The sequence below is a fragment of the Hyperolius riggenbachi genome, chromosome 10, assembly GCF_040937935.1.
Source record: "Hyperolius riggenbachi isolate aHypRig1 chromosome 10, aHypRig1.pri, whole genome shotgun sequence".
NCBI classification, from domain to species: domain Eukaryota; kingdom Metazoa; phylum Chordata; class Amphibia; order Anura; family Hyperoliidae; genus Hyperolius; species Hyperolius riggenbachi.
This window is the reverse complement of record NC_090655.1, coordinates 121,567,411-121,590,997: the sequence shown is the minus strand read 5'-3', so window position 1 is coordinate 121,590,997 and position 23,587 is coordinate 121,567,411.

The window sequence follows — 23,587 nt, the reverse complement described above, 5'->3', positions numbered from 1 at the left end:
ATTGTGTGTACACCGCTCAGCCAGACTATATACCATTGTTTACTGACACTCTGTGTACACCGCTCAGCCAGACTATATACCATTGTTTACTGCCACTCTGATTCTGCTGGGAACAGTAGTACACCGCTCGCTCAGCCAGACTATATACCATTGTTTACTGACACTCTGTGTACACCGCTCAGCCAGACTATATACCATTGTTTACTGCCACTCTGATTCTGCTGGGAACAGTAGTACACCGCTCGCTCAGCCAGACTATATACCATTGTTTACTGACACTATATAGCAGACTATATAGCATTGTGTGTACACCGCTCAGCCAGACTATATACCATTGTTTACTGACACTCTGTGTACACCGCTCAGCCAGACTATATACCATTGTTTACTGCCACTCTGATTCTGCTGGGAACAGTAGTACACCGCTCGCTCAGCCAGACTATATACCATTGTTTACTGACACTCTGTGTACACCGCTCAGCCAGACTATATACCATTGTTTACTGCCACTCTGATTCTGCTGGGAACAGTAGTACACCGCTCGCTCAGCCAGACTATATACCATTGTTTACTGACACTCTGTGTACACCGCTCAGCCAGACTATATACCATTGTTTACTGCCACTCTGATTCTGCTGGGAACAGTAGTACACCGCTCGCTCAGCCAGACTATATAGCATTGTGTTTACTGCCACTCTGTGTACACCGCTCAGCCACACTATATAGCATTGCGTACTCTGCCAGTCAGTGTGTATATTGCTGGGATCAGTAATACTCCACTCACCGTCAACCACTATATGAGCTCAACATGAGTTCCCCAGAGACCTCCGCTGTGAGCAGCACTCCCAACAACAGCAACAGCCAACGCCCCACGCAAGCTATAACATCCACCCCAGCAGCCAGTGGTCAGCAGCAGCCCTCCCCGGAGGAGAACGTTGTGTCCATCAGTCCGTCGCCAGAGCGATTAATGAGGGCTGCCATTGAGGAGATGATGGGGCCTGATGTGGAGGAGGAGGTCTGGCTCAGGCCAGCATCCCAAGTTAATGTTGAGGACGATGAGGGGTCTGTGTCTGGGGATGTTGGGGTGGCAGAGGTGGTGGGTGGGTCAGACTCAGGAGAAGAGTTGTATGATGAGGATGATGATCGGGACCATCTGTATGTGCCTCAGAGTCCGACCCCGGAAAACATGTTGTATCGTGTGTTTAGGTACTAAAATCTGCGTTCCCTCCCAGTAGTGTTGGGCGAACAGTGTTTGCCACTGTTCGGGTTCTGCAGAACATCACCCTGTTCGGGGTGACTATATAGCAGACTATATAGCATTGTGTTTAATGCCACTCTGTGTACACGGCTCAGCCACACTATATAGCATTGTGTTTACTTCCACTCTGTGTCTGCTGGGAACAGTAGTACACCGCTCACCCGCCACTGTATAGCATTGTGCTCTGTGTCACTGCTGACAATAGTGGTACACCGCTCACCCACCACTGTATAGCATTTCTGTACTGCCACTGTACTGCTGCCAGTCAGCGTGTACTTTAAGGATAAGTGAAATGAGGAAGAAATCCGGTGAAAGAGGGAGGGGCAAGGGAAGAGGTGTTTCCCCTGACGGTTCACGTACAGGCCACAGGGGAGCACCCAAGAAAACCCACTCAATACTGCCCATGTTGTCCAGGACAACAACCCTCACAGATCCAAAAGAACAGGACCAGATAATTACTTGGATGACCTCTCAAGCGTCCAGCAGTGGGTTAAGCAGCACCAGCACATCACGCACGAGGTCCGAGTCCTCAGCCAGTTAAAGTCTGGGCTTTCTTTGAAGACTGCACTGAGGATGTTACCATGGCGATTTGCAAGGTGTGCAAGACCCGCCTGAGCAGGGGGAAAAGTATTAACAACCTCTCCACCACCAGCATGAGCCGCCACATTCTATCCAAACATCCCACTCTGTGGGCAAACGCGGCAGGACAGGGTACCACCAGCAACACTGCCTCCCTTGGGTTCACCAGACTCACCACCAGACCCGCCTCAGCAGCAGCAGTAGCCCAGCCATTGCGTGGTTCACAACATTCACAAACATCAGACGATGCTGACACTGTCACTTTCCGGACTAGTGCTCTTGAGGTCTCCCAGTGTTCATCAAACACAACAACCAACAGCCCTTCGGTGTGCAGCGCTACGGTTGAGTTGTCTGTCTCTGAGATGTTTGAGCACAAGAGGAAATTGCCAGCAAATGACCCCCGGGCCGTGGCAGTAACAGCCAGCCAGCATAGCCAAGCTTCTGGCCTGCGAAATGCTGCCATATCGAGTGGTGGAGACAAACAGCTTCAAGGGCATGATGTCAGTGGCCATCCCACGTTACGTTGTTCCCAGCCGCTACCACTTTGCGCGCTCTGCAGTGCCTGAGTTGCATGAGCACGTGGTCAGCTAAATAACCCGAAGCTTGAAGAATGCCGTTGCCTGCAAGGTTCACCTCACCACTGACACCTGGACGAGTGCGTTCGGCCAGGGTCGATACATCTCCCTTACCGCGCACTGGGTGAACCTTGTGGAGCCTGGCAGCGATTCCTCACCTGCTACGGCGCGGGTGTTGCCCACACCGCAAACAGCTGGATAACAACAGCAGCACCTACCTCTCTGACTCCTTCTCCTCCAACGCATCTCAAAGCTGTACCTCATCCGGAAATGCTAACCCAGCACCAGCAGCAGTAGGATCGTGGAAGCAGTGCAGCACAGCTGTTGGCATGCGTCAGCAAGCGTTGCTGAAGCTGATCTGCCTTGGGGATAAGCAGCACACAGGGGAGGAAATTTGGAGGGGAATAAAGGAACAGACGGATTTGTGGCTGGCACCGCTGGACCTGAAACCGGGCATGAAGCTAGACACCTGGCACGAACTGGCAATGTACGCAATAGAGGTGCTGGCTTGCCCGGCAGCCAGCGTTATGTCGGAACGCTGTTTCAGTGCTGCCGGAGGCATCATCACAGATCGGCGTATCCGCCTCTCCACAGAAAATGCAGACCGTCTGACTCAAATTAAAATGAATCAATCCTGGATTGGAAACGACTACGCAACACTCCTGGACCCCAACCAAGTAACATGACCGATGAACATCTGGGATGGTTTAGCGTTTCCGGTCCCTGTTTATTGAACCTCTCATCTGTATTACATTTATGACTGCATGGCGGCAAAAAGCATTGCTGCTATATCCGCACGCTTTTTGTCCTCATGCAAGGCCTGGGTTGTTGTGTCTCACAAAGCGTGGCCTTCTCCTCCTGCGCCTCCTCCTGTTCCATCACGTGTGCTGCTGCTGCTGCTGCTGCTGCTGGGTTACCGTTGCCGCGTGGTCCCTGTTTATGGAACCTCTTATCTTTATTACATTTATGACTACATGGCGGTACAAAGCATGCTATCCGCACGCTTTTTGTCCTCATGCAAGGCCTGGGTTGTTGTGTCTCACAAAGCGTGGCCTTCTCCTCCTGCGCCTCCTCCTGTTCCATCACGTGTGCTGCTGCTGCTGCTGCTGCTGGGTTAGCGTTGCCGGTCCCTGTTTATGGAACCTCTTATCTTTATTACATTTATGACTACATGGCGGTACAAAGCATGCTATCCGCACGCTTTTTGTCCTCATGCAAGGCCTGGGTTGTTGTGTCTCACAAAGCGTGGCCTTCTCCTCCTGCGCCTCCTCCTGTTCCATCACGTGTGCTGCTGCTGCTGCTGCTGCTGGGTTAGCGTTGCCGCGTGGTCCCTGTTTATTGAACCTCTTATCTTTATTACATTTATGACTACATGGCGGTACAAAGCATGCTCTCCGCACGCTTTTTGTCCTCATGCAAGGCCTGGGTTGTTGTGTCTCACAAAGCGTGGCCTTCTCCTCCTGCGCCTCCTCCTGTTCCATCACGTGTGCTGCTGCTGGGTTAGCGTTGCCGCGTGGTCCCTGTTTATTGAACCACTTATCTTTATTACATTTATGACTGCATGGTGGTACAAAGCATGCTATCCGCACGCTTCTTGTCCTCATGCAAGGCCTGGGTTGTTGTGTCTCAAAGCGTGGCCTTCTCCTCCTGCGCCACCCTCCTCCTGTTCCATCACGTGTGCTGCTGCTGGGTTAGCATTACCGGTCCCTTTTCCTGGAACCTCTTATATGTATTACATTTATGACTGCATGCCGACAAAAAGCATGTTACCTGTGCAAAGAAAACAGACATTTCCCGCATTTAAAAGACAGTTTTCCCTTTGAAACTTTAAAATCGATTTTCTCAAAAACTATAAGCTCTTTTTGCTAAAAAATTTTTTCCTCTTGTACCCACTCCCAAGGTGCACATACCCTGTAAATTTGGGGTATGTAGCATGTAAGGAGGCTTTACAAAGCACAAAAGTTCGGGTCCCCATTGACTTCCATTATGTTCGGAGTTCGGGTCGAACACCCGAACATCGCGGACATGTTCGGCCTGTTCGGCCCGAACCCGAACATCTAGATGTTCGCCCAACACTACTCCTATCTACCATGTTGCCTAATCAGCATACAGTATAAGTGTGCACACAAAGTATCTCATGGTGTAGCTAAAACTTATAAGTAAAGCTCATATATTTCTAGCAGTTCAGTTGCACTCCATTTAACCAGTTCTCAACTGCTGCATCACTTCACTTCAGCACCAGGAGTGTAGATACACCTATTGCGCGGTTTACATCGACCAACGCCCCCCTCTCCGTGGCTGCTGCGACCCCAGTGATCCCCCTGCAGCTCCCACCACCCACGCCTCCCCTCTCAGAGGACTGATCGGTACTCGCTGATCAGTGTGCCAGTGGTTAATAATGATCTGGTTTCATTGAGATGCCGTCATGATTCACAGCTCTTCACTACTTGCTGTAAACGGTTTAGTACACATGATAGTATGGGTGGCATCTAGCGGCCAAAAAGAAAAATGCACCTAAAAATGTTAATAAATAAAAGAATACCCAATTTTAACCATTTAAAACCCCCTCCTTTCTATATAACTATGGTTATTGTTATTGTTAAAAAAAAAGAAAAAAAGAAAAAAGCATAACAAATTATAAATAGTTACCTTAAGGACGCAGCTTTTTTTTTATATATGTGTGTCATTTGTTAAACAAAACTATTACTGTAATTTTTCTGCATCCCATACATTAGGGTGTATCACTACTATTTTTGCAAATTAGGGCTTGTAATTATTGATCTTCTAGTATAAAGAAATGCAAATGGAAAAAATACACCTTTATTTCTGAATAAAATATTGTCAAGATAGATTGTACTAGGGACACAATTTAAACATTGTAACAACTGGGACAAATGGGCAAAGAAACCGTATTGGTGTTATGTATCGCAGCACATTTTATTTTAAAACTATAATGGCTGAAACTTAAAAAATAATGATTTTTTTTCATTTTTTTAATCTTATTACTCTTTTTAAAATGCAACTAAAATAAAATAATTCTTAGCAAAAAGTACCACCCTAAGAAAGCCTTATTTGTGGCAAAAAAAAGATGTAAAGATCATTTCGGTGTCATAAGTGGCGATAAAGTTATAGGCGAATGAATGGGAGGAGTGTGAAATGTGAAAATTGCTCTGGTTTAAGCATACCATGTTCCTCGTATCACAATATCACACCATGCAGTACCTATAAATTATATCATTTATAACGGTTGGAATCCAAAGCCCCTTAACCAACTCTGGAAATAACATGTGGTGAGTAAGTGGTTACATTGTTATGGCACAGCATTAGCAAGTTCAGCACAGGAGTAAATATGCCTTAAAGCAAATCAATAGCACAAGTTGAAAAGAATAAGCAGCCAAAAGCAGTAATATTTAGACATAAAGGATATATCTTTTTAACAATTCAGTTATTCACTGTCATAATCATTGTAGCACTGCATCAGCAGATTAAGGTGTTAATATTCCTTAAACTAGAACTATTGCATAAGCTGAAGAGCATTTACAGCCAGGAGGATGCATAAACAGCAGTAAAGAACAATATATAATTCTGATTCCACTTTATTTTTGCAAGCATTCAAAAATGTAAATTACTGTGCTTGGATTAATACATAGATGAACTAAATAAATCAATAACTAGATGAATGAATAAATAATAACTACAAATGTCATTATAGATTATTATATTTTAACAAAGAAGGCAATTATAATTTCTAGCACCCTATATTTGATCAGAAAATGACTATTAGTAGCACAGGATTGAGTAATTACCATTCAGCTGTGTTGGAATTTGCATGTTGGCTGTCGTTAGTGGATGTCCACATAAAAGCCTCTTCCTACTTGATCACTTGGCCTGTGATAGTAATCAGCTTATGCCATAGCTGAATTGCTGGGCCTTGTATGATAACAATAGGTCACCAGTTCGAGTCCCAGCCAAGGGACTATCTGCACGGAATTTGTATGTTCTCCCCCGGGTCTGCGTGGCTTTCCTCCGGGCACTTCGGTTTCCTCCTACTTCTCCAAAACATACAGATAAGTTATTTTGCTCCCCCCTAAATTGGCCCTAGACTACGACACATACACTACAGGATACATACCTGTACATTAAGTCTGTTTCTTTAAATGGGGTTTAATTCCACTCATAGTTTACAAACATTTAAAAAAAACTGGCTTTATAATAAGCATTGCATTTTCTCAGAGAAATACATGCCTGGAGTGAGACAGAATGAGCTGCCCGCAAGGGGTGGAGGAAGAGAAAGCAGCATTTAAAGTGTAAGGAAGCCATAGACTTGCCTGTGCATCCTGGCCATTTAAAAACATGGTTACAGTTTGATAGTGATTTGATTGGGTTTGGGTGCCTTGGTAGCGATGTCTCACTAACCCTACTCTTAAACTGGAAATGATGCCTCATATACATATATCTGGGCTTCAAGAATTTCTCATGTCATGATATCACACGGTGCAGTACCTATAAACTATGCCTCATTTATCCACTTCACTCCCCAAGGGTTTTTACCCTAATGGACCAGAGCAATTTTTACCTATTAGCGCTCCTAGCTTTCATTCGCCAAATAACTTTATCACTACTTGTCACAACAAAATGATCTATACCTTGTTTTTTTAACCACCAATTAGGATTTCTTTGGGGGAGGGTGGAAGAAGGTATTAATGTATTTTTATTTTATTTGCAATGTTTAGAATGTAGTATAAAATGTGTATATTTACTTATGTGTGTAGATGTCCTCACACTTACCCTGTTTCTGTGCTTAGAACGAGCACAGAGACAGTGCTGTTACAACAAAGCTCATTGGCTTCTTGTTAAAGCCATGATCTTTGCTTTACGGGCACTTTGATTGGTTCAGGAAGGACTTCTTCCCTTTCAGCAATCACGGCTCTGCGGGTTCTGACCGTTACTGGGGGGGGGGGGGGGGCTTGTGAACTGTCCCAGCAATGGGGGAAGGACATTTTAAAATGTCCTGTGGTCCGTTAAGAGGGACCAACAGGACGTTTTAAAATGACGAGTGAGTGGGTAGTGGTTATAACAGTTGGATACCTGGTACTGGTCTTCAACAAGACAAAACTGGATAGTGGGTGGTTGTATCTTCTTCATTTACAGCATATCATAAAAAGTCACTAGCAAACCTCAATAAGATATTTTTGGACTTGTATAATGATGTTTGATAAAACTGTATATTATTTATTTTCTACATGTTGGCTGCAGCTGAGAGATACATCATTGACCTAGATGTCATCATTCACATATGGGGAGACTACAATTGTTGTACATGGAGAGTCTAGTAAGACCCTCTACGTAGTTTATTTGTAGGCTGCAATGCAATACAGTTTGAATTTCCGCTGCTATGTCTGATGGTTTGCTCATTCCTACTTGGAACTTCCACGGCAGAACAAATATGGAACAGAGTCATAAATTATATTAGTATGCGCTTTGTATAGTAAATGCTCCCATCTATCCCCCCTATTCCCCTGCACACACCCTTTTATCAGTGAGCTAGCCTCTAACTGAATGTGTATTGTGGGAAATTCTTACATTTTTATTTTTTATTACAGCTGTGGGAACTTACTAATAAATAATTAGGCTGTGATTGTATAGCAAGATCTGTATATGAAATAAATGAACATAACATACCTTTATAATTAAGTCATTAGAACAGCAATTATAAGTCAGAGTATAGCAGACATGCTAAGAAATTAATTACTCTATTCTCAGGCAGTTATTCTTTTAATTTGCTTCATGACTCTGATGAGTATTGTTTATTGCACAGGGTAATAGAATCAAGACATTATGGACCATATGCAATTAACTTTTTCTCCTGATTTTTTCCTAGGAGATATTTTCACAACTTGTCAATAAATTGCATTTTAAATCGCCCGCAAGCAAGAAAATACTCCAAATAATTTTAATAGTACCTTTTTACCTACTTTTTGGTACTTTTTCAATTGCAGAGTGCTGAAAGGTTATTTTAAACTCTCCTAGGAGTAAACTCAAGAGAAAAAGTGAATTGCATATGGATCGAGGTGAGATCTAAGAGTTCAGCCATTAACAAGACTAACAGATTTTTTCCAAAATGAAAAGAATGAAATACAATTTCTCTAAGGCTACTTTCACACCAAGACGTTGCGTTTTAGGGGACGTTAAGGTCGGTCGCATAACGTACCCCTAATGCAACGTGTAGTGGTGTTGAAGTTGGATGTCAAATTGAGCCGTGTTATGTGGCTCTCAAAGCGGCCGCTCCAGGATAGTGATGGGATGTCCAGATCTTTTTAAGGATTCGGATAATTCGAATCGAATCATTGAAAAGATCCGGATCTTTGAACCAAATCATTTGAATCATTTTACTAGGGAAGCAGACTGGGGGTGAAATGACTAGCAGGACAGGACTTTCCCTGCACTGTACATTCTGTATGTTCCTGTTTTTTCCAGACAGACATCCACTGTGAACTGAATCTTTCATTGTGGTTATCCAGATTATTCGACTCACAAAAAAGATCCGGATCAAATGAACGATTCGTTCATGAGCCGGACAACACTATAGTCCCACCACGAGTAACCACAGTGCAGTGAATATTAATTAGCCATGTGACTAGCCACTGAGCATGTGCAAACAATCTAACGCAGCTCTATAGGGGTATAACCTACAGCATGCTGCACTTTCATTTAACGTGCAGTGTTATACCCTAACGCAACGTGTGCACTGTGAACAGCACATTGATTTTACAGTGCTGTGAGTTAGGCTGCGTTACTGGCTGCTGTAACGTGGGACTTAAACATCCCACTGTGAAACCAGCCGAACAGTGAATTTTGCCTGTGAGTTATGCACTTTTTTTTGTAATTGTATTCACTGAATAAAAATTACATTTTGTAATTGTGTTAATTTGATGGATTTTAAGTAGATATACTATTGTAGAACTAAAAAGGTCATGTTTTAAGGGAAATAGCCATAGATTGTTGTTGCCAGTTTCAATCAGCAAGTAAACAATCCCCATGTGCATAGATCTTAAGCCTATTATACACTATTTTACATTTTACACGATTAGATAAGTTATCAATATTTCTCTGATTGAAAATCAATCTGGGAATATTGATTGCCTTCATCACATCACGGCTGGACTACTGCAATGCCCTTTATGCTGGCCTCCCCAAAAAGGACCTGGGTCGCCTGCAATTAGTGCAGAATCCTGCTGCCAGATTGCTAACAAACCAGCCTCGCCACTGTCACATTACACCGATCCTTCGCTCACTGCACTGGCTACCAGTAGAATGGAGAATACTCTTCAAGATTGGACTGCTCACATTCAAATCCCTGCACAATCTGGGCCCTGGATACATGAAGGACTTGCTGAAGCTGCACCACACCTCTCACAACCTCAGATCAGCAAGCTCTATAAACTTGGTCACTCCCAGAGTGCACCTCAAAAAATCTGGATACAGAACCTTCTGTCATGCTGCCCCTACTCTTTGGAACTCCCTACCACACCCAGTAAAGACAGCACCATCCCTGGAGCTATTCAAATCCAGACTGAAAAGCCACCTGTTTAGCCTGGCATTTCCAGATTTATAAAATTCTTCCTCTGTACCACGATGGTCGGAGCCATGCTTATGCGCTTTGAGTCCCACGGGAGAAAAGTGCTTTACAAATGTTATTTGTTGTTGTTGTTGTTGTTGATTGTTTAACCATCTTGCTTTACTCAGTCACTCACTTCTCATCAATGCAGTATATTCCTATGTGAATGTTGATTACCTATTCCCTCCCACCTACACTATCATCCACATTTAATCTACAAAACAACATATGATCATGTGAAAAAAATAAGAACATCTTATGAAAAGCCTGAGCGTTTTGTAACATTTTTAGACATATGGATACTTAATCTCAATTTTAACACAACAAGATTGTAACGATTGTGGAATTCTTTCCGTGGTCAACGCACAGGACGCGCGCTGACACTACGGAAAACCTCCACAAGCGTATAATTTGAGAGAACCCAGCAAAAAGGTGCAACGCACCTGTAGAGGGGAATTCCTGCCCGCAGATGGAACCGTGGAGTGCAGAGGAGCAGATCCTCTGCACCGCCACGGATGCCAGATAGGAATTGTATGCAGGGAAGCAATGCAGGGCAAGATAGCCCTTAAAGAGAGAGAGCACAGCGACAGAGTGAATGTGTGTGCACCAATCTAGTCGCCAACCAGTGACGGCGAACACACAACTGTAGAAATAAAGTAGGAACGCAATCGCGAGAAAGGCGATTGCCAGAAGTGACACAAGACTGAGCAAGACAGAGCACGAGAGTAGCAAAGGCACAGCAAACAACAATGAGGAGATAAGGAAAATAACAAACGCTAGCTAAACGCGAACACCACACTCATTCGCAACAGCGAACGTGTTTACGGCGCGGTCTCCGCACATTAAGCGCAACAGAGACAAGCACGCCACCCTGACTAACCAACGCCACACAAACATGAAACAGAGAACGCGAACGCTTGCTTAACTGTGACCCCACCGAGCCTACAGCAAGCGTTCGTATCAGACAAGGCAGACAGAAGGAGCAGCCAGCAGCAACCGCAGCTCTGGCCTACACTCCCAGACAGAGTACAAAAGGAACCACCGCTGCTATCACTATAGCGAGTGCGATCCAGACAGACAAACGAACAGAAACAGGAATAGGTCAGATAAGATCCACCACTCTTCCGCCAGAGCGAGTGCGATCTAGGTTCAGGGACAGGACAGGAAGGATCCACTGCTCTTTCCGCCAGAGCAAGTGTGAACCAAGTAGGGAAACAGAGCTTAGTAGGATCCACTGCTCTTTCCACCAGAGCAAGTGTGATCCGAGCACAGAAACAGAGTTAGCAAGATCCACTGCTCTTACCGCCATAGTGAGTGTGATCCAGACAGACAAACAGATGGGGCTACCAGTAGCAAACGCTGCTCTGGTTAGCACCCCTGACAGACAGAGCGATTTCCTGTCGACCACCGCTGGCGACAGGACAATCGCAGCAGAGAGACAACACAGGCAAAACAGATAATGCAAGCTGACTGTGCTATAGGGATGCCTAATGCAACCCCCAGGAATACTCTAAGATAATCTTTAGCAAACAATAGCAAGGCTGACACTCCAGGAGTGTATTAACAAACCATGATGACCAGCGAAGGACTGTGGGATCACATGGTATTTATGCTGCAAGCCTTCAAGGGAGGAGACTAGGCAATTTGCATAGTCAGTATATGCAAATTCCTCAGCAGAGCAGGTCTGAAGCTTGCACAGCAAAGACAGGTCTTTTGTCCAGAGACCTGCATCCCACAGACTTAAGGAATGGTCAAACAGCTGTCTGCCTGTGCAGCCAGCTGAGCGGATCATTACAAAGATGCTGAAAGGAGTTTCAGAGAACCCTAAAATCATCATGGGACCTTCAGCAGGTTCCTAATATGTATGTCTCTGTAATCAGAGTTATGAAAGTTATGCAAGGAGGAAACACTTGCTCTCTAAGAGACACATCAAGGCCAGACTGAAGAATATAGACATACACCAGGACTTCTGGAATAATGTTCTTTGAACAGATAAGTCTAAAACAGAATTAGTTGACACCAGAAAAGAGGACATTTGGTGTAAACCAAATACAGCATTTAAAGACAACCTCATACCAACTGTGAAGCATGGAAGTGTCATGATTTGGAGATACTTTGCTGCAGTAAGACCTGGCCAACTTGTTATCATATAAGCCACCATTCATTCTTCCTTGTATCAGAGGGTGCTTAACCACTTCAGCCTTCTGTGTTTTTTTCACCTTATGCATCCAAGCAATTTTCACATTTCAGAGCTCCTCCTATTCATTCGCCAATAACTGTATCACTACTCATCACATCTAAATGATCTATATCTTGTTTATTTTTCTCCACAAACTAGGCGTTTTGGAGGTGGTATTTGTTTTCAGTAATTACTTTATTTAATATGCATTTTAAAAGGAAAAATTAGAGAAAAAATGAAAAATATACACTATTTCTCCATTTCCATCCACTATGGTTGTAAAATAAACAACACTACCGTACATAAAACCCACACACTTTATTTTCCCATTTGTCCTGGTAATTCCAACATTTAAATCATGTCCCTAGTGCAATGTATGGGGATAATATATTATTTGGAAGTAAAGGTGTATATTTTTTTCTGTGTTGTTTCTTGCTTTCACATTGTACCCTAGCAATAATTACAAGCCCTCCTTAAGGTGACATTTTATGTATTTTGTTTTAAATTCTGTCACTGTTTTATTTTTACAAGATTTTTATTTTGGTACTAAATATATGCAAATACAAAAAAATATTGCCTTTGATTCAGTTTGTTAATAAAAGTAATTCACAAGACACAGGCCTAAACCCTAACCCCCCCCCCCCCCCCCCCCCCCCTAAAATCTATTCTACAATTTGTCAGGGTTAAAAGGATATCCCATATATATCAGCTGATAACTATCTGGGCGTCTAGCATGCCATTAACAAGAAAATGTCCATGTGGCTTTGTACAGGCCAATTTTTTCCACCAAGTATTTTAGGGCCATACTTTGTTTGCATAGCCCCAGAGTCTGGACAGCAGAAAAGGCCACAAATGTCACCATTATGGAAAGCTAACAACCAGGGCTATTCAAAAGTGGGTATTTTGCAAGTTACCAACTCATGTAATTTTGCTGAATCTTTCCCAAGTTTGAGCATAACTTTAAAAATGATGAGTCTTTTCTCATAAGGGATTGAGTTTGTCACTACCTATTTTTTATGTGACAGGGGTCAAGCTATAATACACATCACAATGTATTCTACAACTCATTATGATTGAAATGAGGTCACATATATGTCATATGATAACATACTGGATGCACTCCATTATTCTTAAGGTGCATCTATGGCTTTATTGCAAGCCACTTTTTGTTACAAACCATTTTCTGTTTGCATTGCTCCAGAAGAGTCAGGACATTAAAGTGGTATTGTCACCATAAAAATCTAATTTCAACAGCAACTGGTCTGAGTGTATTAAGTGATAAAGATGCTAATCCTGCATTCAAAACTTGCAAAACTTTTTCTGCTGTTATGGTTTGTAGTTATCACACACTTTAGGAGCACTAGCCATAGTGCCCTACAGTGCCAAAGAGTTAAAGGCTGGGAGGTCTTTTTATCTATAATATATTCCTCCTCTTCCATTTATTTCCCTGCCTAGCTGCTTATCAGAAACACCCTCTGATTACTTGTGTTTACAAGCAAGGCTGAGGTGACTCAGTGATTGGATGTGTAAATAAAAAAAAAGACAGTGTACACCTCAGTGGGAGTGTCTGAAGACTCTGGGAGGAGGGAAGCTAATGAATACACAATTAGCAAGAGAAGGGAGGGGGAAAACAAGAGTCAGGGAGGATATGATGTCAGCATTAGCTTGGCAAGATGGCCACTGCCTAAAAAAGGATTTTCTGCTTTTCCTTTATAAAATTCACAGGAATCATTACTTGGATAGCACAATATATCTATTATGTAAGTAGAAGTAGTATTTATCTACTTATATATGTGTTTTTTATTTCTAGGTTAGCATGGGTGTCGCTTGTTCTTTAAAAAAAAGCCACAAATGTCACTATTATGGAAAGCTAACAACCAGGGCTATTCAAAAGGTAGAATTTTGTAAGCAACCGACTCGTATAGTTTTGCTGAAACTTTGCCAAGTTTGATCATAATTTTGGAAATTATATTTTTTTATGATGGATTGAGTTTGTCCCTATCTATTTTTTATGTGACATTGGCCCAAGCTATAAAGCACATCAAAATGTATTCTACAACTCATTATGATGAAAAGGAGGTCACATATAGGTTATTTGATAACAAGCTGGATGAACAGCAAACCATTATTCTCAAGGTGCATCTATGGCTTTTTTGCAGTTCTTTTAGACAAGGGCTAATTAGTGTTAGGAGTAGGTGGTGGGTGGTTAGGGTTAGGAGTAATTGAGGGATGGTTAGGGTAAGGCATAGTTAGCGTAGGGTTCAGGTGAGAGTTAGGGTACAGTGGATGATAGCAGAATATCGGTAAATTACAGATACCTGTATTCTACTATAGTGGATAATAGAATATTGCTAAAATTACTGCTATTCTATCACCATTATTTCATACCCATTACTATCATTTTTGTGCCAATTTTTCTTCAGGGTGCGATTATAGATATGTCCTGTTTATGTTTAACACATGGTGGCACCCAAATTTATCAGCCCGTACTGCATCCAAATTTAGGTGACCCCTCACAGGCCACACTTGTGTTTGCTTAAAACAATGGTGTTTTCCCACAGTACATTTTTCATATCCTTTTTGCGTTGTTGCGCATGCATCATCCACCATAGACTGCTGGCATTTGCTACCAGTCTATGGGAATTGAATGCTCGATATCATGCAGCTGGAAATCATGTTTGATTTACTCTTTCGAATTGCAGCCCAGAAAACGAACATGCGCGTCGCCATTTAAAAGCATTATGTGCAATTTTGCATTGCGCAAAATTGCACGTGTTTTTCAACAAATCTTTACTATTTACCTAACATTGTTACTTGTTTTTATGAATGTTGACTTATTACTGGCTCTAACAGTCGTCATTCAAACATAAGCTAAGCTAACTATCGACGGGAAGATGGATCGGGGATTAGCAGCGAACAGCGATCTTTAACCAATTCATCTTCACTACCATGGTAACAAAGGTGCAAACGATCATTTAATCGTGATAAAATTATTATGGCGGGCAACGGGGATCTGAGCGATCAGACGCTCAGTGATCCGTCATGGCGGTTGCAAACACCGCACGTTGCTAAACATTGTTTAACTAATTTTTAAACAATATTATGCGATATCGCAAAAACAATTATTAATTGTGAAAATGTTGCCCATTGCAAAAATGTTGCCGGACACATTGCATCATGGGTACGGGCCCTTCAGGCATACTGATTGGTTCAGGGGCCTCATGATCCCTTACACCAATCATTGCCTTGGGGGACATGAACACTTTTTTTAATTATTTAAAAAAAATGTTTTTACTACTTTTTTTTTATCAATGAACACTGTCTCTAGCGATTAAGCAGTGGACGTAGCTCCTACGTCGGGGTGTCCCTAGCAACAGCCTTTCATGACGTGGGAGCTACGTCTTCTTAAGTGGTTAAGGAACATGTGAGACTATTGATAAAAAAATTAAAGCTAAGGTCTTTTTTCACAAGGGCCCAACTTTGGATGGGAGTAATGGATGAATGAGACTGGAAGGTGTGGTGAAGGTTAATAAGTGCTGTTTAAAATCCTTTGGTTATCGTGTTTTTAAGAAAAACACTAAAAAAGTATTTCTTAACCATTTGAAAATGCACAGTGATATCATATTTTATTGTTTGTTCCTTTATGCAGTACGGGCTGAGGGGGGTCTTAGTTCACTGTACAGTTTGAGTATTTTCTACCAGCGCCACCTAGCAGCAATTGGTATACAAAGTATGTCCTACGTTAGATGTTGCAATCTAACATTCTCTCCACAATTATAGAGTCATTTATTTACCATCTCATTCCCCAAGTCAGGTAACTAAGGTTGGTAGAATTACGGTTTGTCTACTCTATCCATTTCTTTATGAATACTGGATACATAAAAGACCAGTAAGTAACATGCACTGGATAATGAGGATGAAACGAACAATATAAGAAATAATAGTAAACAGCTGTTCTGTTTTAAGTACTGAGAAGAAAATGGATATTAGCATAAGGATGAATATTGATATAGGCACCTCCTGTTCATGTCCTTTCTGCAGCTGTTAGACTTTATAAGTACACACATACTGTATATCCACTATAATTACTATGGTTCATTTGAGATAGTTCAGCTGAGCTTTAGCAAAAATGTCAAGTAAAATTACTATAGGAAGGGGAAAAAACTTGGAAGCAAATCAGTGATTCTAGGCAATAAATTGAATACAGGCAGGCTGGAGCCATTATTACTAATAGCATATAGATATGAGCCAGACTGTCTTACTTGCTATTCTTCTGTATGATAATTATATCCTCTAGCAAGTGCTTTTTGCAGGCAGCCTTTCTTCTGACAGTATTTAAGGCCAAACTATACTCTAGTAGTAACTTTTGACACGGTAAAATGGCTACAAGCATATTGTATTTCTTACAATACTTATTTATTCTTTTTGTTATACAATTAGGGCTACAGGCTTGTTCTCTTTCCCTTGCTGAATAGGGAAGTTTTTTTTCTTTCTTTTTATAGTGAGATGTAAAACATCAAGTCATTTGATGTCACATAATGCATTACCATGCATTACCATGTTGGGCTATGTATATGTGTTTTTTCAAGATACATTTATTCTGAAATTAATTAAATCATGGGCTTACCTTATATATTTAATCCATAGTTTTGAATTTAAACTCAGTTTATTATATTGAAATCACTATTTTTGAATATTATATAATAACACATTTATGATTGTATGAGTGTATTCATACTTTGGTCTCTGGCATTTTCAGTTTGATACTCCTCCCTATATTGCCTGATGAAGCGGGGTTGAACCTGCGAAATGCGTTGCATTTCTTTTTGGAGTTCCTAATAAATGTGTTTGACTGTCTGAATCACAGTCGTTGTCGTGTCTGCTTGAGGGAGGTAAGACCACCACTTCCTCCTTCAATTTTGCCATTTAAGTTGGTTTTTAAGCTCATTTAATCTAATCTTATACTTTTGGCGCCTCTGTTCATTGTATACAACTCAGTCACTGTTGTTCTGTCATTGAGCTACCTCAGCCCTACCATATGGGCTTGCACTCTCGCCTGCACTCTCGCCATGGTGTGCACCAATCCAGCACGACCATCACTACACAAACAGCTGTTTGCGGTGCATTACACAGTGAGTTTAGTCTGTCAGTGTGAAGCAGTACACTAATTACACTACCTGATTGATGTATATACACGCAAGATGTTTTCAAGCACTTTAGGCCTCCAATTTAGCAATGCATTGTGATTTCTGCCCTTAAAACCCTGCTGTGCATCAAATCTGGATTTTTCCCGGGGAATTTTGGCGTGTATCCCACTCCGCCATGCCCCCCTCCAGGTGTTAGACCCATTGAAAATCTTTTCCATCACTTTTGTGGCCAGAATTAGTGTTTGTAGTTTTGGAAGTTCGCCTGACTATTGAAGTCTATTGCTGTTTGACGGTTCGCAAACTTTTTTTATATGTTCGCGTTCGAGGTTTGCGAACCTAAAATCGGAGGTTCGAGCCAACTCTAAATTTGGCATGTTACCCACAGCTTTGGGAGGGGTCAGGGTAGTCAAGTTGTTCCCATGAATTTCAGTGATAGGACTATGGCCTCAATTCACTAAGCTTAACTCCTGTCTTTAATAACTCTTCTGAGCTGTTTTACAGTTATCACAATTATATCACCATTCACAATTATATCACCATGGTGATAACTGTAAAACAGCTCAGAAGAGTTAATAAAGACAGGAGTTAAGATTAGTGAATTGAGGCCTATGGGCCTGATTCACAAAGCGGTGATAACTCAGTTATCACGCCTAAAAGACTTTAGGCGTGATAACCTTTGCACCACACTGGTGAAAAGTCAGTTTAGGCGTGATAAGTTTAGGCATGCTAAGTTTAGATAAGTGTAGATAGCGTGCAAAGTCCCGCACGCAAAGCAGCGCCATTAAAATCTATGCGAAGTGCACCAGACTTTGCTAGCGCAAAACTTTTGATCAGCTGTGCACTGCGGTGCTAACGCAGTTGGTGCTTAAACTTATCATGCCTAAACTTATCACACCTAAACTTATCATGCCTAAACTTATCACACCTAAACTTATCACACCTAAACTTATCATGCCTAAACTGAGTTTAGGTGTGATAAAGGGCTTTTCACCAGTGTGCTAACTGTTAGCACCGCTTTGTGAATCAGGCCCTATGTCTAAGAGCCTGGTATTGAGGACAGAATTACACAAATAGATGCCCCTAGACTTCAAAACATTTTTTTAAAGAATTGAAACAAAATGAAGCTGCACTTTTTTGCTCATCACTAGTGATCAATAATGTCTCATTTCTGTATCTTGTAGCAGTAGTGAGATATCAGCATGCTATCACAGACAGTGAATCAGACACTTACAAGCTGATTACATGCCTTTCCATGAATTCTACTGTATTAGAATGCGCATAGCGTGCCTTGGCGAAAATTGGGCGTGGTCATGCCGCGTAAAGTGGGCGTGGTCATAAGTAGGGCCAAATGTACATGAACATAGCAGTGGCGTAACTTAAATATATTCAATAGGCAGTATTTCACATATATAAGCCCCTCACCTGGCCTCTGTCTTTTCTTTGGCTGGCTGGCCTGTGCGCTGTACTTGGCTGGCGGTTATGCTGGGCTGACTGGCTGGTGGTTATGCTATGCTGTGCTGTGCTTGCCTGGCTGGTGGTGATGCTGTGCCAGCTTAGCTGGCGGTGATGTTGAGCTGGCCTGGCTTTGCTAGGTGACTTGTTGGGGGCTTTGATGGGATTGGCAATTTGCTGGGGGCATTTTGGGGGCTTTGCTGGGCTGAGGGCTTTACTAGGCTTTGCTTGGCTGTATGCTTTGCTGGGCTGGGACCAGGAGGCTTTGCTAAGCTGGGGGGGGGGGGGTTGCTTTGCTGAGGGCTCTGCTTTGCTGGGCTGGGGCCCTGGGGCTTTGCTTGGCTGTAGATAGGTAGGTGCCTCCAGTATAGGTTAGATAGGTATGTTTGTTCCCCCAGTATAGGTTAGATAGGTAGGTGCCCCCAGTGTAGGTTAGATGGGACGCTGCCCCCAGTGTAGGTTAGATGGGAAGCTGCCCCCAGCGTAGGTTAGATGGGAAGCTGCCCCCAGCGTAGGTTAGATAGGTAGCTTCCCCCAGCGTAGGTTAGATAGGTAGCTGCCCCCAGTGTAGGTTAGATAGGTAGCTGCCCCCAGCATAGGTTAGATAGGTAGCTGCCCCCAGCGTAGGTGAGATAGGTAGCTGCCCCCAGTGTAGGTGAGATAGGTAGCTGCCCCCAGCATAGGTTCGGTAGGTAGCTGCCCCAGCGTAGGTTAGGTAGCTTCCCCCAGTGTAGGTGAGATAGGTAGCAGCCCCCAGCGTAGGTGACATAGGTAGCTGCCCCCAGCGTAGGTGAGATAGGTAGCTGCCCCCAGCGTATGTAAGATAGGTAGCTGCCCCCAGCGTAGGTGAGATAGGCAGCTTCCCCTAGGGTAGATTAGATAGGTAGCTGCCCCCAATGTAGTAGGCGGGAGTAAGGAGTCGGAGTGGTGGGGGGCAGCGGGCAGTTAACAACTTGCCTTCGATCGCAGCCTCCAGCTTCTTCTGACTTCCTCCCTGGCGTAGTTCTGATTGGTAACAGCGCCCCCTGTGATGACATCACAGGGGGCGCTGTAACCAAGGCGATGGATGACGGGGAGGAAGTCGGAAGAAGCTGGAGGCTGCGATCGGAGGTGAGTTTTTAACTGCCCGCTCCCCCCGCCGCTCCGCCCAGTGCCCCCTTCTGCCAATCAATAGATCCGGGGCTAATGGCAACAGGTTCCAGGCCGGTGCCCCAGATCAAAGGCCCTAGTGATGCCTCTGCTTAAAAGAAAGTTAACTGTTCAGTGAAAGATTAATTTAACATATATGAACCACTTGTAATTTAAAGGAGAACTTTAGTGAGATGTATATGGAGGCTGCCATATTGATTTCCTTTTAAGCAATGCCAGTTACCTGGCAGCCCTGCTGAGCTATCTGCCTGCCGAACCACACCAGAAACAAGCATGCAGCTAATCTTGTCAGATCTGACAAAAATGTCAGAAACAGCTGATCTGCTGCATGCTTGTTCGAGGTCTGTGGCTAAAAGTATGAGGCAGAGGGAACGCAGGATAGCCAGGTAACTGGTATTGCTTAAAAGGAAATCAATATGGCAGCCTTTATACACCTCTCACTACAGTTCTCCTTTAAGGGAGTACTACAGAGAAAATACCATAGCGACAATTATGCCTGCAAGATTACATGCTGATGTGTGACATGCTGATTTGTCAATGCACTTGTTTATAGATTTACATATAAACAGTTTCTGTTTTTTTACCTTGCTCTTGACCATGATTGATTATATTCCTATATAATTGTAATGAATGATTATTTTGTTTTCCCCCCATTCCACCCCCCCCCCCCCCGCTATAAAGCCTCTTTAATGTTACAAAAAATATGCCTTTACATTTGATTCACCTATACATTTTTAAGCATAACCGCTAATGCAAAATATTCTTACTTGAATCTTATAAAAAAAAAAGAATATGAAATTCTGGTTTGACAGAAATCAGAAATTTGCTGGAGTGGAACCCAAAATGTGCAAGGTGTAATCATATTCCTGACCTGCTGTTCAGCTACCTGGCAGGTGATTTATTTACCATCAGCAGTTTCCTGTCAAACTGGAATGTGTGCAATCTGTAAATATTTAAAGTAACTTCCTTAAATGATGGAAGCAGCCCTATATTTGAAGAGCAGCACACCCAAAACTTATTTTGTACAGAGTCTGAGCAGTTCATCTTTAAAGGAAACATTCAAGCTGTAAAAAAAAACAAAAAACTCCACTTACCTGGGGCTTCCTCTAGCCCCTGCCAGTCAATCTGTGCCCTCGCAGCAGCTCCTCTCACTCCTGGTGTCCTGCGCTGAAGAAGCCGACCTCGCCTGGTCGGCTTCATGTGCGCTCCACGGCGGGGGTTCACGTGGTGTATGCAACGTCATCGGGTCTCTACTGCGCAGGCGCAGAACTACTGCGCCTGCGCAGTAGAGACCCAATGACTTCACGTACACCACGTGACCCACGCTGTGGAGCGCACATGAAGCCGACCTGGACGCTGACCTGGAGAGGTCGGCTTCTTCAGCGCAGGACACAACAAGCTGCTTTTCCCCAATGATGACATCTTTACCTCGCTCTCCTCTCACTTCTCCTCCTACTCTGATTGCATGTTGTTACAAAAATGCTGCCCCTGTAATCTCTGCGCCTGATTTCACCTTGCTTCATGAGAGTACGGCTCTGTCTCTACCCCCTACTAACTCTATATCAAGGAACTCAGAAGTTAACTGGAGCTATTTTCCCAAAGCCATTTCGTAGCAAGCCACCTTATAACACTGGACTGATGAGGTGGAGGTAAAAAAATCCGCTTTCTTTCCACGTTCACAATCAGCTATGTTACCAAACACAACAAACCTCCTTTCAGTCTTTGAGGGTGTTCTAAAAAAATGCCAAACCTGATTATTACTTCCACAGATAACTGATAGTTTATATAGCCATGGCAGATATTTTCCATGTGTTTAGAGAAAATACTTGATTAGAGCTTTTATACTGTGATTTTAATCGGAAAATCCAATTTGTAAGATTGCATCAGTAAGGTTTAACTAGTTTGTTTAATTAGCACTGTGTTGTATCCCTGCAGCACAGAGAAACATGCTGCCAATAAATTAAAAATAATGATGTTTTGCATGTGTGATCTACATACATCATCTCCTCTAAATTAATAATTAATGCTCAGTTGTGTTTCAGCAAGTAGATTAGCTGAGATTTTGCAAGGCTATACCTCAACTGTAATTACACATAGTTAGAACCAAGACAGTAGAAATCCCGATACATGTTAGACATGTTTTATTTATTTTATAAAGCTATACAGAAGTATTGTGGACTATCAGGTTTTGGCAGGAATTATTCTGGGAATTAGTTCCAACACACAGTTTTACTGTATTAAAGGGAATCTGAAGTGAAAATAAACTTATGAGATAATGGGCTTGATTCACAAAGCGGTGCTAACCCAGTTAGAGACTTAAGGCGTGATAACCATTGCATAACTTATCACGCCTAAAATTATCACACCTAAACTTATCACGCCTAAACTGAGTTTAGGCGTGATAAAGGGCTTTTCACCAGCGTGCTAACTGTTAGCACCGCTTTGTGAATCAAGCCCAATGAATAGTATGTGTAGTACAGCTAAGAAATAGAACATTAGTAGCAAAGATATGAGTCTTGTATTGTTTCCAGTACAACTTCACTTGTTATCTATGCAAAAGAGCTTCTCTCTCCAACCCAACTTGGGTCAGCTACACGCTGTTTTCTGAAGTATTTATACATTAAAGTAACAGTGAGAGGCAGCTTCTGATAAGGTTTTACAGCAGGGAAGTTCAAAGGGTCATTATCTCTGCACTGTTTCATAGTTTAAAATACAGAGTGTGGTTTGTAAACTGCAAATATGATGCAATGTTATAAAAAAAAGCTATATAATAGCTATATAATAAAATCTATATAATTGAAAATAAAAATATGAGACTCTTTTCTTTACTACTAATGTTCTATTAATTATTGGTACTACATATATAATTTATTATAGCAGAAGTTTTTTTTTTTTTGCTTCAATGTCACTTTAAACTAAACGGGAAAGTAGTTATTTTCATATAACGGGATTGGTCTTCTGAGATAAACAAAACCTGGGACTGTTTGCCTTCTTTATAGCTATGCCATTGATTGGCCTTAATGTTCTGATTAGTAGCCTCATGAAAAGCCTTAGAAGCAAATTCAAGGTTGCTTTGTGCTGTGGCTTCCTTCTCTGTATCACTGCTATGCTTAAAGGGACCCTGAGCAGACGTTAAAATAGACAAATTAACTTACCTCGGGCTTCCTCCAGCCCTTCGTAGTGGATGAAGTCCCTTGGCATCCTCCGGGCTCCCTCAGTTCTGCACCCAGCGGCTCCGTTAAATGGTCACTTCGGCCAAAGGTGTGGGCCAGTGCGCAGTGCCCCTCCGCGCATCCGTCTCGCTCGCGCCCTTATTGCTGTAAGCTTTCTGTGCAGTGCAGTTCTTGACAGAGTAACTGCGCATGCAAAGAAAGCCTACGGTGACGGGCACGCGAGCGAGGCAGGTGCGCAGAGGGGATGAACATGTGCACTGGCTCACACCTTTGGCCGAAGTCACCACTTCATGAGCTGCTTGAAACAGAATGGAGGGAGCCCAGAGGATGCCGAGGGACTTCATCAACTACAAGGGGCTGGAGGAAGCCCCAGGTAAGTTCATTTGCCCATTTCAATATATGCTCAGGGTCCCTTTAAGCAACAGAGAACCCTGGCATAAAGCATCTTAGAATACTC